The sequence below is a fragment of the Eleutherodactylus coqui genome, unplaced genomic scaffold (assembly GCF_035609145.1).
Source record: "Eleutherodactylus coqui strain aEleCoq1 unplaced genomic scaffold, aEleCoq1.hap1 HAP1_SCAFFOLD_72, whole genome shotgun sequence".
NCBI lineage: Eukaryota > Metazoa > Chordata > Amphibia > Anura > Eleutherodactylidae > Eleutherodactylus > Eleutherodactylus coqui.
In genome coordinates, this window is record NW_027101776.1 from 283,217 (window position 1) to 297,600 (window position 14,384).

At 50.4% G+C, this 14,384-nt stretch overlaps 1 long non-coding RNA gene and 1 pseudogene across 4 annotated transcripts in view; one reads left to right on the plus strand and one right to left on the minus strand.

The window, feature by feature from the left end:
* The window catches only part of LOC136591227 (uncharacterized), a 199,783-nt gene extending 185,399 nt beyond the window's left edge, over positions 1–14,384 (plus strand). For 2 of the 4 annotated variants that reach the window (XR_010787932.1, XR_010787930.1), the window contains exons 2-3: positions 13,707–13,852; positions 14,108–14,384. This is a non-coding gene — a long non-coding RNA (uncharacterized lncRNA). Of the gene's footprint in view, positions 1–11,926; positions 12,052–12,420; positions 12,701–13,706; positions 13,853–14,107 lie in introns of those variants that run through there. The other 2 variants (XR_010787931.1, XR_010787929.1) reach the window with 2 other exon arrangements.
* On the minus strand, positions 403–530 carry LOC136591246 (U2 spliceosomal RNA; annotated as a pseudogene).

Below are 14,384 nucleotides of genomic sequence, written 5' to 3' on the forward strand. Positions count from 1 at the left end.
GCTTCACACAAACATATTTGTTTCAATGGATGCCTTCAGAATTCTCTTTACTCACACATTTCGCATGCGTGCAAAACCTCACCATGCTCTATTTTTGTGCACATTTGCGCACCAAGGGTCCCTGTACAAGTCTATGGGAAGTGTGCACGTAACCGATTCCTATCTCCAAAAAAAGTTATAATAAACAGCGATAAAGTCTTATAAACTCCAAAATGGTACAAATAAAAACTACAGGACATCACGCAAAAACACGAGCCGTCGCACAAGTATCATGCGATACTTCCGCCATGTATCACGTGGACATGAGGCCTAAATCTAAGTGCTTGGTTGTTAGCAGCCGCAGCTGTGCTGCACCTCTTGCTCATCAGTTTTTTTTCCCGCTTTTGGAAACTGCTGTAGGAAAGGGGGTGCACCAGTACTGGAGGTACTGCAATACCAGGTCAATGTGCGGAGTGGACAGAGCAAGCACTTTTTCCAGCTCCCTGTTCTAAAAATCCATTTAATATATGATCCCCAGATAGGGGACGTATCAGATGCAACACGCTCAGCCAGCACTCCGGGCACACCCACAATGCACTGAGGGAGCCGGAAGACCTTTGCATAGCCCCGCCCAACACCTTCTCAACCAGGGTGAGCCGTCCCCGCGGGAGACCCGCGCCTGAATGGAGCATGTCCGGATTTTTTCCTGCACGCGGGACCCGCGCCTGCAGGGAAAAATGACATCCGCAGGTATTTTACTACCTGCAGGTGTCTAATGCATCCATATCCATTGCATAGCGCCGATCGCAATGTCGGGGGTGGGGGGGTCCGAACAGCCCGGGATGACAGCTCCATGCTGCGGACACCGACAGCATGGAGCTGTCATGTCCAGAGCCCGAGGGGCTTTATTCTCTGCAGGACACATGTTTTTACTTCCTCAGAGAATAAAGCCCACTTCGGGAGGACGTAAAAACACTATGGCCCGGGGCGTGGCTTAGCAAGCAAGGAGAGAGGTCGCACGCTGTTTTGCTCCTCCACAGAATCTCCCTTTTCAGCCCTTTTCTGGGTCAAATCAGTGACCCAAACAGAGGCAGACAAGAGCACAGCACCTGGGGACCCACCAGAACCCACAACCGGCCCGGACAAGGCTCACCTGGTGATCTCCAGCCGCCAAAAAGAAGCCGAAGAGCCGCGGCCCTGCACAGCGGCCCGCGCCCTAACCCGACAAGTACCGCGCTCAGAAACACCCGGCGAGGACCGCTCACGGAGCCCCAAGCAGAGGACTATGGCACAAGGTAACCCCTGCCGACTTGGAGGGGAGGCTCTGTCACCCTCAGTGCCCGCGCTCTCACCGCAGCGCCTTGCAAATACACAGCCGCGGCTCCCTCCCTCTGAATATACCGCCGTGGCCACCAACCTGCAACTCGGCGGCACATACAATCATCAGGGTGATCCCCCGCTGGACTAATCCCCACGCTGGTGGTTTTCCCCCTCCTGCTCCCCAGAGCCGACAATCAGCACGGGCGGGCACACCGGAAGATCTGCACCTAGTCTCTAGCTCCCTGTGAGGCAGCGGCCATCTCGCCCCCCCTCCCCCCTGAGTCGAGCAGGCTGCTTGGCATACTAGCCAGACCAGAGCAGAAAAGTAAAAAAGAGAGGATACTGTGATCCTCCCAGCACATCAACACCAGGCAAAGTTTAAAGCAGTACTCACTATTTCTGACGTGCAGCGGGGGAACGGAGGTCCTCTCCCCGGAGCTCTCAGACCGACAGCAGGCTCCATTAAAGTATAGTGCAATTCAAATATCAATGCACCACAGCACCATCTAGTGGCCAAAACAGAGATAACCAGGACCTGAACCTCTTCTCATCCCTTTCTCAAAGCACTAAACAAAGCCAATCCTTGCCCATTAGAAAGAGCAACGAGGCCCCTAAGGCCTCCTTCCCACGAGCGTGACGGGCTCCGCCGCGTAATATTACGCAGTGAAGCCCGTCACGGCGCCCCCCAGAGACCCCATACTTACCAGCGGAAGATCGCGTGAAGACACTTCCCTGCACACCGCCGTCGCGTCATGTGACACGCCCACCGCGTCACATGACGCGGCCGGCCGTGTCACGTGACGCACCGGCCGCGTCATATGACGCGCGGCGGTAGGCGGGGAAGCGTTTTTTCACGCTATCTTCCGCTGGTTGCAGCGGGAGATAGCGTGAACGGAAGCCGTCAGCGCGTACACCCGCAGCAAATAGAACATGCTGCGGGTGACAACGGGAGATTTCACGGTGCGTAATTCCGCGGTGGAATTACGCATCGTGTGCATTGTGCTATTAGGTTCAATAGAACCTAATAGCATGGGGCAACGCAGCGGATTTTTGCCGCGGATTTACGCGGCGTAAATCCGTTCGTGGGAAGGAGGCCTAAGGCCTCATGTCCACGGGGAAAATAAGAATTAAAATCCGCAGCGGATTTTAACTCTTCTCCCGCGCGCGGATCCGCACCCCATAGGGATGCATTGACCACCCGCGGGTAGATAAATACCCGCGGATCGTCAATAAAAGTGATTTTTAAAAAAATGGAGCATGAAAAAAATCTGGACCATGCTCCATTTTCATGCGGGTCTCCCGCGGGCTTCTATTGAAGCCTATGGAAGCCGTCCGGATCCGCGGGACACAAAAATCATATTTTACTTACACGCTCCGGTTCTTCTCTTCGGCGCCGCGCCATCTTCTCTCAGTCGCGGCCGGATCATTTTGCTTCGGCCCGGCGCATGCGCGAGGCACGTCACCGACGTCATCATGCACATCCGCCGAGCCGAAGAATGAAGATCCGGCCGCGACGAGAGAAGATGACGCCGCCGCGAAGAGAAGAAACGGAGCGGATGGGAGGTGAGTTTATTCTCATTTATTCCCATTTTCAGCGCTCATGTCCGCGGGGCAGGAGGGACCCGCTGCAGATTCTACATGGAGAATCTGCAGCGGATCTGATTTTCCCCGTGGACATGAGGCCTAAGTGTGTTGAGAAGAGGGACCCACAGTTAACTACAAGGAGAATACCTCCCCACCTTACTGCCAAGTGATCTGTGGAGGAATATCTGCATAGCCAGACTGCTATATAGAAACTGTCAGCAACCCACAAAGACAGACCCTGTGCCAAAGGGTACTGACAGAAAAACACTATATAGCCTCCTCAGCATTACAAAATAGCCTGGAAGCAAGTCCCAGCCCCCGCAACACCCAAGGAAGCAATACATCGCGCGCCTCGCAGACGCAAATATCAAATTCCCGGTGCGACCCAGCGGACTCCTCAATCCCAAACACTTTCTTCTCAGCAAATACTGATAGTTCTAAAAAAAGAAAGGACTCTTATCAGGCAAAGCCACACTTAACAAATCTTCAAAACTCTACAGGAGCGCTACCTAAGGCACTCAAGATGGAATAGCAGGACTCTATGTTCTAACTCCACCCGCCACATGAGGCTCCTCAGCAACCCACAATGCCCCAGCTGAGACTATGGCCCTGCCCATTACCCACAATGCCCTGGTTAAAGCAGCTGTAAACACTAATGCCCACTAGAGATATGATGGCCTCACCTGCTGGATGTGTAGCTCTGCCTGCAGGAACTGAAGCCCGGCCACCGCACCCACCCCAGAAGACATGGAGTTCAGAACTGCTGCGTCCTCCCCAGAGCTGCCGCTCACTAGAGAGCCCCCCCCCCCCAATTACCCACAATGCCCCAGCGGAGACTATGGCCCACGTGATATCGGACGTCCATGACTACAGCAACTCACGCAGGACCGTATGGAAAAAGACCATATTTGGACCACCCAATCCCATGCTTTGATTCCCAACCACGTATTGCTTCCTGCTGCCCATAAAGGGCAATTAACTCATCATGCTATATAAGATGCTATACGCCTACTAATAAACAGTCAGGAAGACTTTCTACACTGACAGTCTTGTCTCCGTGTGATCACTTACATTGTGCGCACAATCTCTGAACATAAATCTGAAACATTCCTATTGATTACGCCGTAGACCCCAAAATAAATCCACATCACTGAGAAGCTCCACTGAAATCAATGGAGGTGTTTTACAGTGTTTACCGTGGCTTTTTAAACGCCGAGCTAAATGCTGTAAAAACTGTCTGTGTGAGAGCGGCCCTAGTGACGAAGTCTGTTTGCTCCTTAACCCCTTAGTGACTTCCTGCCTAAGTGGGCTTTAATCTCCAGGGCCGTAAAAAGACACTTGCTCTGGGGATTAAAGCCCTGGGGGCTGTGGACATGACAGCTCCCTGCTGTTGGCGCGACCACCAGTCACCCTTAAAAGTAAACAGAAAGTTAAAAAATGGTAAAATGTAATCTTCGCTCATATTCGTGAGGGGAGATGTAATTACATACCTAAGGCCCCCGGATTTACCCTTGGACCTCACCTCGGCTTCTGCGCACGCGCCCGTCGTCAACGTTGGCCGATGCAAGAGCCGCAGTTTCCTGAGTAATTTAAGATATCCCTGCTCCTGGCTACCAAACATAGCCGAAAGCCTGGAGATTTCATGGTGGGCCGCAGTACATGGTCCACCGTCACGTGATTGCCGTTAGCCAATGGATATCCATTCCGTAACGAATCCAATCCGTAAAGGAAGGTGAAAATATTTCTATAGGCCTCCGGCGATGTCCCCCGGGATCCTTATCCTCGGTTGGATAACGGCGATCATGTAAAAGTTAAGAAAAAGTTGAAGTTTAATCTCCCCTCTTCGATCGGTGAGAGGAGATGAAACTTCTTACCGGAGGCCTCCGTATTTGAACCTCAATGTGATCCTCCTCCGTGGACCTTCTCCGGCTTCTGCGCATGAACCTGCCAACACACTTAGGCCTCATGTCCACGGGGAAAATCAGATCCGCTGCAGATTCTCCATGTAGAATCTGCAGCGGGTCCCTCCTGCCCCGCGGACATGAGCGCTGAAAATGGGAATAAATGAGAATAAACTCACCTCCCATCCGCTCCGTTTCTTCTCTTCGCGGCGGCGTCATCTTCTCTCGTCGCGGCCGGATCTTCATTCTTCGGCTCGGCGGATGTGCATGATGACGTCGGTGACGTTCCTCGCGCATGCGCCGGGCCGAAGCAAAATGATCCAGCCGCGACTGAGAGAAGATGGCGCGGCGCCGAAGAGAAGAACCGGAGCGTGTAAGTAAAATGTGATTTTTGTGTCCCGCGGATCCGGACGGCTTCCATAGGCTTCAATAGAAGCCCGCAGGAGACGTCCCCGCGGGAGACCCGCATGAAAATGGAGCATGGTCCAGATTTTTTCATGCTCCATTTTTTTTTAAATCACTTTTATTGACGATCCGCGGGTATTTATCTACCCGCGGGTGGTCAATGCATCCCTATGGGGTGCGGATCCGCGCGCGGGAGAAGAGTTAAAATCCGCTGCGGATTTTAATTCTTATTTTCCCCGTGGACATGAGGCCTTAGGCCTCCTTCCCACAAACGGATTTACGCCGCGTAAATCCGCGGCAAGAATCCGCTGCGTTGCCCCATGCTATTAGGTTCTATTGAACCTAGTAGCACAATGCACACGATGCGTAATTCCACCGCGGAATTACGCACCGTGAAATCTCCCGTTGTCACCCGCAGCATGTTCTATTTGCTGCGGGTGTACGCGCTGACGGCTTCCATTGCAGTCAATGGAAGCCGTCCGTTCACGCTATCTCCCGCTGCAACCAGCGGAAGATAGCGTGAAAAAACGCTTCCCCGCCTACCGCCGCGCGTCATATGACGCGGCCGGCGCGTCACGTGACACGGCCGGCCGCGTCATGTGACGCGGTGGGCGTGTCACATGACGCGACAGCGGTGGGCAGGGAAGCGTCTTCACGCGATCCTCCGCTGGTAAGTATGGGGTCTCTGGGGGGCGCCGTGACGGGCTTCACTGCGTAATATTACCTGGTTTTCTTGCCCCATGTGCCCATCCCAACCAGCCTCTGTAATTACCCCCGCCGTCGGACATAAAACGCAGTTTACGTTATTTTAGGGAATGCTAAAATGCTCCTCTCTTCAGTAGCTCCACTCTAGCCACTTCATTGATCTGCTGGATAGAATGTATTGGCTAGTGGTAGGATCTCCCAGCAGCCACTACGCTCCAGACGCACCATCCAATCAGTGAGCGGGGAGCAGGGCTAGTGAGCGGCAGCTCTGGGGAGGACGCAGCAGTTCTGAACTCCATGTCTTCTGGGGTGGGTGCGGTGGCCGGGCTTCAGTTCCTGCAGGCAGAGCTGCACATCCAGCAGGTGAGGCCATCATATCTCTAGTGGGCATTAGTGTTTACAGCTGCTTTAACCAGGGCATTGTGGGTAATGGGCGGGGCCATAGTCTCCGCTGGGGCATTGTGGGTAATTGGGGGGGGGGGCTCTCTAGTGAGCGGCAGCTCTGGGGAGGACGCAGCAGTTCTGAACTCCATGTCTTCTGGGGTGGGTGCGGTGGCCGGGCTTCAGTTCCTGCAGGCAGAGCTACACATCCAGCAGGTGAGGCCATCATATCTCTAGTGGGCATTAGTGTTTACAGCTGCTTTAACCAGGGCATTGTGGGTAATGGGCGGGGCCATAGTCTCAGCTGGGGCATTGTGGGTAATTGGGGGGGAGGCTCTCTAGTCTTCGCTGGGACTGGTGGGGTCATAAATGGAGAGGTTTATGTGCACAACAGAAGCAGCTGCACAGCGCAGGCCAAGTCTTCATGCATGGCTGTCGTCGTACAGGAGGCTGGAGGGGCGGGTGTATAACAGCACCTAGCGGAGACGGCGCGGCCCCAACTGCACCGCTCTGCGCCATTTGCGTGCGGCGCCGGGACTTCTTACAGATGCGACACCATTGTACCCGTGGGATTGGTTTACTGGGCTAACAGCTGGCCACGGGTTCCCGTAAAAGGGAAGTCCGCGCCAATATCTGCAGTGGCCGAAGGTTCGTGGCCACTGACTGGTGCCCGCTCATTACCTCGTGTGAACATGGCAGCGATGAGCGGACTAACGAGGAAATGCTCATTTGTTGGCTGATGGCGTCCTTTACATGGGCTAAACATGAACGGCTCCTTGTCGTCTCTCCGTGTAAACCACAACCATAGCTGCGGATTTGGACAGCTCCCAGTGTGTGTGTATATATATATATATAATATATATATAATATATATATATATATATATACTGGGAGGAAGCTGCAGCAGCGCCGGGCAGCGCTCCTAGGTGATGTGTGTGTGTGTATATATATAGGCCTTAGGTTATGGCTGTGATGATAGGATTTCCTCCTGTCAAAGTTGCATCGCACCGCACAAAAATCACACTTTCATACGATGCAACAGAGAGGAAGGCTCCATAGGATAACATGGGCCACGAAACCTCATGAGTCGCGGGCATATCGGGATGTCGCACCCTTCAAAACATGTGAATTGCCCCATTGGAAAGCATGGGCCGAACAAACACGTGATTTGTCGCAGTGTGACTTTGTCGCTCATGTAAACGCGGCCTGAGTATTAGGGGACTCCCTAATATATACGAGCCTCCTAACATTTAGGCCATGTTTGTAGCTTGCTGGACCACGTGGTGCTAATAATCTCCGCTGTCGGTGTCCTGCGGCAGATTTGTACGTATTGCTGCGAACGTGTCGGACGCTCCTCGACTTCACAGCAGGTTTGCTGTTTCTGTGTTCATTGTGTGAAAATCCTGCTTAAGACGTGTTCTGCCTCCGAACGCCAACCGTAAATGCGCCAATATTCAGATGGAACATAAACGGTTGTATTCCCACGTTTGAGCGTTTCACTATTACCCGACTCCAGTTTACCATATGGTGCAGCCAACATGTCTGTTCATCATATGGCAGAAGGACGGCGTAATACTTAATTTCTCCTGCGGGGGCGTTGCAGGGGAATTGAACACTTCGGCCTTTTTCACGCGGCAGAGCAAATATTGCACGTATATGAACCGCGGCTCGTTCTATCTTTGGGCGGGGCCTTGCATCACCCATTGTTTTAATGGGGCTGGCGGCAGCATCGCACCGCGTGCTAGGAGCGGACAGCCACAGCGGGAGGGAGGGGAGGCAGTTTTATTACAAAAATGACTCACATCCACAGAAAAATCGTACGTTAGCGAGCGCGAAAACGGGCCGCGATTCACAGCCTGGTATCGCACTCACTGTGTGACATTAGCCTTACTGCCAGATCTTCCTTGGATTACAGTGGATCGCTGGGGGTTCAGCTAACCTAATGCCAACACAATGGATCTCCCAGCTTTCCTAGAACCCTCTAGAGCAGTGCTCCCCACCTCCGCCCCTCAGCGCCCCCAACAGGTCATGTACAGGATCTCGTATAGTAAGAACACCTGTGGCAATGTCTGAGGTACCGATGATAATTACATCACCTGTACAACACTGAGGAAGTCCTGAAAACATGACCTGTGGTGTCCCGAGGACTGGAGGTGGGAGTCACTGCCCTACAGTGATATGACAAAAGGAGTCTGACTGGCCATTCAGGGACTAGGAAAGCTGGGTGACAGAACTGTTGGTAACCTGATGACCATCATGGAGCCCCCTACCGCTGACACGAACAGAGCCTCGCTCGGTAGTCGTCACACCACTTGCCTCGGCTCCTGAAAACAAAGTGGTGTAGACATGTAATGATGTTGTGCAGAAGACTAGGAAAGCTGGAGGCAAGTTGTGGTGGTGGCCATATTCAGTTCACTAAGATACAAAAATATCGTGAGTTCAGAACTGCTGCGTCCTCCCCAGAGCTGCCGCTCACTAGCCCTGCCCCCGCTCACTGATTGGATGGTGCGTCTGGAGTGTATTGGCTGCTGGGAGATCCTACCACCAGCCAATACATTCTAGCCAGCAGATCAGTGAAGTGGCTAGAGTGGAGCTACTGAAGAGAGGAGCCGCTCCAATCTAGTCTTGTGGAAGGATGGGTGGGGGGCCGCTGGATCCTGATGGGTGGGGCGCTGTTGGATCCTGATGGGTGGGGGGGCTGGTGGATCCTGATGGGTGGGAGGGGGGGGTTGTTGGATCCTGACAGTCATCAAAGGGATGACAACCAGCTAGAACTAGGAGTAATAGATGCAATATAGACCATCCACCATAACACTGATACATATGGTTGGTGAGGAGACAAACTGTTATAGGCGTGCCGCGCGCGTGCGCCGGGCACATCCGCCGGGCCGAAGAAAGAAGATCTGGCCGCAAAGAAGAGAAGATCTGCCCGGTCCGCTACGGGTAAGTTATTCTTATTTTAGGTCTCCCGCGGATCCGGACGGCTTCCATAGGCTTCAATAGAAGCCTGTGGGAGACCCGCACCTAAATGGAGCATGTCCATTTTTTTTTCATGCTCCACATTTTTCTTAATTCACTTTTATTGACCATCCGCGGGTATTTATCTACCCGCGGGTGGTCAATGCATCCCTATGGGGTGCGGATCCGCGTGCGGGTGATCCGCTGCGGATTTTAATTCTTCTTTTCCCCGTGGACATGAGGCCTAAAGGCTCTGCATATCCAAGTGATTCTGATATTGTTTTTTTGCCACATGTTGTACTTCATTTAGGTGGTGAAAATAGTCTGATAAAATTAGTGTATATTTATTAAAAGCGTCAAAATTGAGAAAAAATTTATAAAAATGTAATTTATTTTCAGCCACAATATCTCAAATATGTGCAAACATACTGTACAAATCTTTGATAAGATATATATTTCCATCTATTTACTTTATTCTGGACGCACATTAGAAAAACTTCAGTTTTTTTTTAACAATTTAGGAGACGTACAAATTTTACATTGATTTTTAACATTTTGAGGAACACTTTTTTCTCCTGCACCAAGCCAAGATTGCAAAGTCTCATGGGTGTCCAAATGATAGATCCCCCCACAAATGACCCCATTTTATAAACTACACCCCTTAATGTATTCACTGAGGGGGTCAGGAGGATTTTTACCCCACAGGTTTTGTCAAGAATTAATGCAATTTGGAGGGGAAGAAATTAAATTTCATATTTTTGCAAATATGTCATTTTAATTTTAATGATGGGCTTTTTTTCTATATTGCACATGAAGATGAGGATTGGCACCCCAAAATGGAGACCCCCCGTATGTCCCGTGTTCAGAGATATACCCATTGTGGCCCTAATCTTGTGTCCGTATGCATAATGGGGCCCAAACTGAAAGGAGCAGCCGGTGGCTTTGTGAACAGTTATTTTGCATGAAAGTGTTTTAGGTCCCATTGCTCACTTGTGGAGCCCTTGAGCACTTTGGAGAACCCCCACAAATGACCCTGTTTAAAAAACTAGACCCCTTAACGAATTCCTCTAGGGCTGTGCTGCGTATTTTGACCCACAGTATTTGAATGAATCTGAGCAAAGCAGAAGGAAAAAAGTTAAAGTTGTACTACCTCTAGCTTGGATACAAAATGTGAAACAGACCCTGTTGTATCGCCTCTAGCTTGGATACAAGACGTGATATGGGTGGGCAAGCTGCCACTTGGGATGCATTATGCATTGACACTTGGGGGTCAGGATAACAGCATGCTGACAATAGAGGGCAATGTATAGCTTTATGTCTTTGGTGATGTTAAATTCATTCTCTGTGGCTGATCTTACACAAGTGAGCACTTTATCAGCCCGAGAAACTCAAACCAATATCTCGCATGGCAAATATGCGAGTGTGTCTGGCAGTGCAGTGCGCCTTGTAAGAACAATGCATTGCGATGTGTGTATGTGTGTAAAATATATACACATACATAAACAAACACACACACACACCGCTGTAGGAGCAACTGTAAGAAACAAAATAAATGGTGGGAATATGGCGGCCGCCTGATCTTTCACGCACATAGTATTCATAGGGGAGGTCCTATATTTTCTCGGTCAAGTATTAACGGGAGAGAATACTGCTGGTGAAAACGAAACCACAGAAATCTTAGGCTTAGTTTTGTCCCAATATACGGCCGTGACCATCACCAGCGATGCTTTTTTTTAGAGGATTAAATCGCATGGCTGCCGCGCACATTAAAAACCGCATGTTTTTGTTTAACGCGCAAGTCGGTAGGACTTTCCAATGTTAACATTGCAGCGCATATTTGTCGCCTTGTGATGCGATAAAACGCAGCCTCCATAGGATTACATGGGAGATTTTAAAAAACAAAGTGATCCCAGGAATGCACAAAAATAAAGACTGAAAAACTGGTTGCTCATAAAGCCTAAGGGGCCCGGGTGCAAAAGTTCAGCTGGGCCCCCCTCCATCTGTACCCGTACCTATACCTAAAGCGTGCTAATTTACAAACATGATCTAGCCCCTTGGTGCTTTTTATTGCGGTATACTGCTTCCATTGATTTGAATGCGATTACTCAGACGTGAGCTCGGAAGCGGTGATTTTTAAGCGCTCTGTCCTGTATTTGCGTTTTCTAACGCACCTCCCCACCCATCACAATTGTGGGGTGCATTAAAACCGCTTTACCATGCGTTCAAAAGTGCTGCTAAAAATTGAGGTAAAAAACCCACGATTTTAAGCTGTGTTTTCTGAATGCACGTCTTAGAGCAGCCTTAGGCCCCGTGCACACGGGCCGAAATTCCGCTGCCGGATTTCCCACAGAATTTCCACCCATGGAAGCTGCCATAGGATTGCGTTAGAAAACGCAATCCTAGGCAGACGGCCGCGGTTTGTCCGCGCGAAATCACACGTGGAAAACAAACCGCGGCATGCTCTATTTCTGTGCGGGGATCGCAGAGCACCGCACAGAAACGTCACTCGCCGGCCGCTGGCACCGGTCTGCGCATTTAGGACGGCAACTCCCACAGCCTAGAAGTTTGTATGATCTAGAGCACAGGTGTCAAACAATGCCCGCGGGCCGAATCCGGCCCGCCGCCTGTGCAGTAAGTTCCCTCACTCCTCCGTGCTGCTGTCAGTAGGCAGTCTGCTCTCGGCTTGTTCTGTCTAATGCAGACAGTAATAGAGGAGTGCCGATAGCAGACTGACAACAGCTGCGGAGGAGGGAAGGGGAGTGCAGAGAACATGATCTCTGCAGCAAGGAGAGCATGGCTGAGGAGGAGCAGCTGCAGGGTGAGAGCCGTGTGTGTGTGTGTATGTATATATATATATATATATATATATATATATATATATATGTGTGTGTATATGTATGTGTGTGTCATATATATATATATATATATATAGTGTGTGTGTGTATACAGGATGTGTATCCCCCTGTATATAGTGGCATGTCCCATGCTGGTGTAACCTGTGTATTCCCTGTATATAATTATATATATACAGCTGATATAACTTATACCAGCTATACATATATAATTATAATTCCTTCTCTACTCACCTCTGCAGCAGTCTCTGGGCAGCCTGTAATGGAAAGTCCCCCGTCTTTTGATCACATGACCAGAGCCTGGTCATGTGATCTGCAGCCACAGGTCCTGTGCATACAGCGCTCCGGAGGGCATATTAGTAGTTTACACTGCGGTTATTCCTGCTGCCGATTCCAGCCAATGAGGTGGCTGGAATCGGCACCATGTGACCTCCCATTGTGCACGAGCAGTACAGTTCAGCTGCCGTGCACGATGAGAGCTGTGCCCGCGCCTCACGTGACCGGTGACGTCACCGATACTTGAATTTGCCCGCGAATTCCGAGCCTACAGAGGAAGCTGATGGTTGGAGCCTTTTATACTTACAACGTGGGAGAGGAAGATTTCTGCGCTGTGTGGTGAGTACCTACCTGAGATTAATGTGCTGTGTACCTACCTGAGATTAATGCGCTGTGTGGTGAGTACCTACCTGAGATTAATGTGCTGTGTACCTACCTGAGATTAATGCGCTGTGTGGTGAGTACCTACCTGAGATTAATGTGCTGTGTACCTACCTGAGATTAATGTGCTGTGTACCTACCTGAGATTAATGCGCTGTGTGGTGAGTACCTACCTGAGATTAATGTGCTGTGTACCTACCTGAGATTAATGCGCTGTGTGGTGAGTACCTACCTGAGATTAATGCCCTGTGCGCTACGTGTGGTGAGTACCTACCTGAGATTAATGTGCTGTGTACCTACCTGAGATTAATGCGCTGTGTGGTGAGTACCTACCTGAGATTAATGTGCTGTGTACCTACCTGAGATTAATGCGCTGTGTGGTGAGTACCTACCTGAGATTAATGCGCTGTGTGGTGAGTACCTACCTGAGATTAATGCGCTGTGTGTGCTGAGTACCTACCTGAGATTAATGCGCTGTGTGTGGTGAGTACCTACCTGAGATTAATGCGCTGTGTGTGGTGAGTACCTACCTGAGATTAATGCGCTGCGTGTGGTGAGTACCTACCTGAGATTAATGCGCTGCGTGTGGTGAGTACCTACCTGAGATTAATGCGCTGTGTGCTGCTGTGTGGTGAGTACCTACCTGAGATTAATGCGCTGTGTGTGGTGAGTACCTACCTGAGATTAATGCGCTGTGTGTGGTGAGTAACTACCTGAGATTAATGCGCTGTGCTGCTACGTGTGGTGAGTACCTACCTGACATTAATGCGCTGTGCTGCTACGTGTGGTGAGTACCTACCTGACATTAATGCGCTGTGTGGTGAGTACCTACCTGAGATTAATGCGCTGTGCGCTACGTGTGGCGAGTACCTACCTGAGATTAATTCGCTGTGCGCTACGTCTGGTGAGTACGTCACCTGAAATTTGCGCGACGCCACCTGACGCAACCTGTCTTTTTTTGCAGATTTGTGCGCTACGTGTGGAGACGCGGCCACCCGAGATTTGTGAGCTTTTTTTTGCAAACTTGCGTGTGGAGAGGATCCTGACGTTTGGACGCGTTTTGAGAAGAATTTCGCTTCGCTTGCACACAAGCTGACATAACTCGTCAAGGTAAGCTGCTGCATCTGCTAAAATTTTCATTGCGTGCATCTGCTCATACGTGCTTATTTTGCGCATATTTGCAGGTTTTCGCTTGCGTGTGTGTGTACGCACGCACGCGTGTGTGTGTACGTATATATAATATATGATTCTTCTGACCAGGTTGGGGGAGTAGTGGTCAATGTAAGTGGGTGGAGCGGATCTAGGGATCAGTAATACTGGTGTGATGTGACTGTTAACCTGCTGATTTTTCGTTATTTCCTGCAGATCTGACGTCCTTGAGAATGGGAAGGCTGGCGGACAGTGAAGAGACCCTCAACGTTCAGCAATCTTGAAACCCTTCGTTTTATGGACTGCTTTTTGCCGGTGACTCACCTTTTTTTTTTTTTTTTTTTTATAAGCTTTTTGGAGTATCCTGAAAAACTGCGCAATATTTTACACCGATTGAGTAAACAGAAAAGATCCCCAAACACAGCGGCCTTTGGTTTATCAGGGAATGACACTTGGTGTAAAATCCACATTTTTAATAAATAATAAAACGTGA